Here is a 5,331-nt window from a genome sequence, read left to right as displayed (position 1 = left end):
GGTTCAAAGTTGCATGATACTATGTGGCACGTGACACAAGTAAATTTTTGAGTGACTTGACTCTTTGAAAAGTTGGATCCACAAGTTGGGCAATTCAACACTTCGTGCACCTAATTCTATAATTTAAACTTTATATTTGTGACCCTCCATGGGAAAACAGGGAAAAAGGTGAACGCACGGGCACGCTAAAATCACACGCTAAACGATGGACAGTGTGTCAAATGACACACCGTCTTCCGAGCAGTGTGTCAGAAGGCACGCCTCATTAAAATTTTTCCTTTGTTACTATCGCACTGTAGAAACAAAAGTCGCGTGTCTCAGCGAACAATGAAGTGTGTCTAGCTCCGTACCGTGTGAAATGGCATGCCAGTGAGTCAAATAGCATGCATTTTTCAACTGTGCAAAATGAAACGCTAACCGCGTTGAAGAACTAACGTTCAACTCACCGTTCTTTCGTCTCAACAATCAGTAACAAGTTTAGCTTGGCTGACACCCGAGTTATGCTGCGGCGGCCGTAAAAGCAAACGATGGAAACAAGCAACTTCTCCTCGCAGATTTTCAGCGATTCCAGTGCTTTTCAACGAGTATCATACTCAAAGTTGACGATAGAAAATCTTTATTCGTGATCATGGGTCCTACGTTTGCGAAATCAGCTCTCTCTTTCAGCAGTGCTCTCGATTTATTGAAAATAAACATTAGTGATTTCAGATGACATGTGAAGAATTCAAATAAGTGAGTAAACATGCAGTATTTACTCGGCAGAAACTGAAGCAAAATTTTGTGCCACCAACGTTGTAGACTGTTGTCAATATGATTAACGTTTTGTTCGCCATGTTGATAACATAGCCTTCGGTCCCAGTATTTGCACAGCTAAACAAGAGCTGGGCGGGGATCTGGGGGAAAAAGTTCAAGCTATTCGAGGATAATGTGTCCGGCAGCCAGACAAGGTTTGAAATAGACTCAATGACCGGCAGTGAGAAATTTCTCTATGAAATAAAACAACATAAAAAGAACACTGTGACAGGTGACCCCAGGAAGAATTGAACACGGAACACCCGCATGGCAAGCGATACTTATGACAACACTAGCCTGCGAAAACAGCCATCCTCCTTCACTTCCAGCCCAAGTGGCGTTTTGCAAGAAGGACGCCACTCGGGCCGGGAGCGAAGAAGGACGGCTGTTTTCGCAGGCTATGACAACACCGGCTAACAGCTTTCGAAAATTTTATATACAACGTTAACATTAGCATTATTGAAAGCTAGCCGTAAACAGGCTAACCGGAGAGCTATTCAGGCTAACCGAAGTGCTGTTCAGGATAACCAGAGTACTTTTTAGGCCTAAACTACAAAAAAGCGGCTCATTTGTTCGTTAATACTGGTACGGTCCGGTTGCTGGGCTCACAAAAATTCACATTACGGTGGAAATTCTGAAGTTTTCAGCCATATAAACAAGAGTTTGATGTTATTGACTGAAATTTAACAAAAAACTAATTTTGACTGCCGGACACGGATAATCGTTACGGGATTAAGAATTCATAGGCGCACTGTCACACACACGATTCCCTATCCCGTTCCGATTTTATGACCCTCAACTTTTCGAAATCCTCACGCTTTTATTGTTCTCCCTTCCTCTCAATCAAGCAGCAACAACATGCTTACATTTTCAAAATCACTTTATTGCTTAGTTGTGGACTGGAACTTACAATATTCTTACTTCCTCTTGTTCTACAAAAAAAATCCTTAATGCTTATTAATTAACTAACAAAGGTTTACAAAAATGAAAGAATGAAAATACAATTCTAGTTACTAATTGAAATCTATTTGCTTTTGTAGTCTTCGAAGAAATGTTCTCCGTTTTCCCCTGCACCGAGTGTTTATCTTAACCTTAATGTTTTCCCAGTCCTCTGTGAAGGTTTCCGATTCGTGCTTTTGCCGCAGAACTGACTGCAGGAAACGAAGTTTTAAGCCGTCCAGCTTTTTGTATCCGTTAGTCCCGGACGTGTTTCCATTCGAAAGCTCCTCTTCTGAAAACAGCACATTAACAGTAGCCATGGCAGAGGGAACCATCTGGGAACTCATTAAGACGAGGGCCTCGACCTTGCGTTTCTGGTTGTCAGTTGGCGCACGGTCAATGCTGTTGAATACAACTTGCGCATTGGTGTCTATGGTGGATAACGGGGATCGCAGCTGAGGATGAGGGCTTGCTGAGGACAGCACGAAGCGATTTTGGCCTGAAGCAGGAACGGCGCTATCAGTCACTGGCGGGCCAGGAACAAGTATCTGAGTCGCTAAAATATATTGGAGGGGTGCTGGGGGTGGGCCTCGATGCCCGTTTAGCCTTAAATTCCGTTAATTCTGCCACGATGTTGGTCAGGCTTGCCACTTGTTTTTTCAGGTCTTCCATGATGTCGGGGAAGTCCGTCTGTACTGCTGCATCAGCTGTTTGGCGTGTTTCTGACTGGACAGCGACCTTTCTTGTCTGGACGACAGCTTTTTCAACCCGCAGTTGTTTCAGCCGGGCTTGCTTTTCTGCCTGCTCAGCCACCAGGGCATTCAGCAGCTGAACCTGAAATTTAACAGTTTCAAACAATTGCTTTTAAACGTTCGGTCTTTAAGGAATGTTTGTTTATCAGCACACGTAACAGAGAATATTTGTGTTTCAATAGCCCGCATGAGGCTGTCTCTTTTTTCCTTAAGCGGAAGAAAACCATTGAAGTTTGAGACCGGTCAACACTGCGTAAAAGGTAAGCCCTTTTTGATCAAGGCTAAGTACTCAAGAGAGACTTAAGGATCAGAAGCAGAAATTCAGCTAGAAACTCCAAGTCACGGCAAGCAAATGTTTTTACAATCATTGTATCATAGTAATGTTAATAAAAAGTGCCCTTTTTTTGTCACTGACTTGTATATTTTGGCAAGACGTTTCGGCTAACTCTTAAGCCTTCATCAGTTGAAAAAACTCTCGATGTTACGCGTGATCATTGTGTCACTAGTGAGTACTTACTAGGCTCATATATTGAGTAAATAATAACTGGATAAAGAAAAGTTCTGGATGCTCTTAAGTGTATCTTGACGAAAGTTCACTTGTAAGTCAATGCAGTTCTCGTTTGACCTTTAAACTGCCATTAATATAGTTTTCCTCTTCTCTTTCACAGGCCATATATGATTTAATACCTGTTTGATAATTTATTAGTCTCTCTCTATTAAGGAGAATTTATCATTAAAAGGACCAGTCAAAACCAGTGAAACCTCTGCGTTGACAATAATCACCATTTGCTAAATTTATCTTTGGCCCTTTGTTTGTTTTAAGTAAACAAAGCCCCAATACATTTACCTTAAGTTAGGCCTGGCCTGGGCTTCCGAGTGAACTATTCAAAGAAATATGTGACCGTACACGGGAAAACATATTTTAACACCAATCCGTTTAATGGGCGAAACCGTTTGAAGATACCAAAACAAAACATTTCGCTTATTCATTCGTCAAGTTGTTTCTAACACACGCGCACATTGGCCCGATTAGCATATCTGGGACTCCAGGACATCCATACACCCAACTGATTTGCATTCTGTAGTTTGTTTTTATCTTGTCATAAACGTTACATTGATTGCAAACCCAGTATCAAATTCAGAGCAAACCGATAATAGTTTCTGTTATATATCGGATCAATATAATTATAAACCGAAATATTCTGAACGTCAGAAGCATAAAAATAGTTCACCAAAACACGCCTTTATTGATCACAAATGAAATTTGAGTAACTTGCTTAAGTCGTTGCTTAGCATGTGACAAAAATCTGTCCACCACGAAAGTTTTTATTCGGCGGTGAAGTCTGAAATCTACCGAATGATTTGTTCTTTAAAGGCCATTAACTGTCCGTCAATTATCTGTTAACGGATAAGCGTTAAGGTATTTTACTTGTAGATTTAACTCCACAGTAGGTAACGAAGTCGTCTCTCTTGAGACGTGAGAGACACATGTGGACTGAGAAAGGAGAGAAGTGTAAGGAGATCGAGACGACGGGGAACAAGTCAGGGTAACTAATCGCCCAGGAAACAAATTTTCGATATACTGTAGAATTCCGAAAGTAACGGTCCCCCAAAAAATAACGGCTCCCCGAAGGTAACGTTAATTTTTTACTTTCCTATTGAACCCGGAAAGTAACGGCCCACCCAAAAGTAGCGGCCCACCCGAAAGCAGCAAGTGAATTACCTTACAAACGTTTTTGGATCTTGTGTACTATAGGTGGACTCGGTTGATATATCGGTTGACAGTCGACCGATAGTTGACCGATAGTCGACCGATATATCGGTCGATAGTCGACCGATAGTCGGCCGACAGTGGACCGATATATCGGTCGATAGTCGACCGATATATCGGTCGACTGTCGACCGATAAATATGTCGACCGATATAGTCTTAGTCCATCGATACTCGACCGATACATGACTGATACATGACCGATACTTGACTGATACTTGACCGATACTTCACCAATATTTGACCGACAATTGACCGACACTTCACCGATACTTAACCGACACTTGATCGACACTTGACCGATACATGACCGACACTTGACCGATACTTTCCGCCGTGTCATTATTATTTAAATTAAGTATCCCCGTCTGTCGATAAAGAGCAAACAGAATGCGAATAACAAACGAAAAAAAATCCTGCATTTTGTTTCGTTTATCGAACAGATACGACAGCGAACACGCAACGCATTTCAGCAAACTAATACAAGTGATTTTCTAATTTCTTGCAACTTCGAGCGATAAAAACTGGCCAGAGAAATGCCAGACTGGAGAGAAAACCAGAAAGAGAGAATGTATAAATTTGGTGCGGCATACCAGATGCAAAAATTGCAGACTAATCCATCGAAAATATCCAAATGAAATATCCCAATCATTAGCTTCCTTTCAGCTGTTCTTCCCATATTCTCTTGTAAGCGTCACCAGTTTACGGCAATTTTGATTGGTCTTTCCAACAATACCATACCATTTCCATATTAGGTGCGCTACAAGGCGCCTTCAGCGAGAAATCAGTTTGTTCTGAACTCAAAAACTATTGGCGAATGAAACAACTTTTCAACATACCGGGTAATCATCTAATTTTAAATTCAGCAAGGAAACAAAACTTTAAGAACTTTGAAGTTATGCATCTTTTGTCGATGTATTAGAAAACATGCTAACAACTGGAAACTGTTTTTCAAAGTCAAGCGAAAATCGCTCTATACCGGGTCGTGTTTTGAGCGGTTTCCCCTTCAGCTCACTGCAGAAGTCTATGAAAGCCATGGGCAAAAATTAAAGCATACTTAAATTGAACAAAGGACATA

Source organism: Orbicella franksi, chromosome 3, assembly GCF_964199315.1.
Source record: "Orbicella franksi chromosome 3, jaOrbFran1.1, whole genome shotgun sequence".
Lineage (NCBI taxonomy): Eukaryota > Metazoa > Cnidaria > Anthozoa > Scleractinia > Merulinidae > Orbicella > Orbicella franksi.
This window is presented reverse-complemented; position numbering follows the sequence as displayed.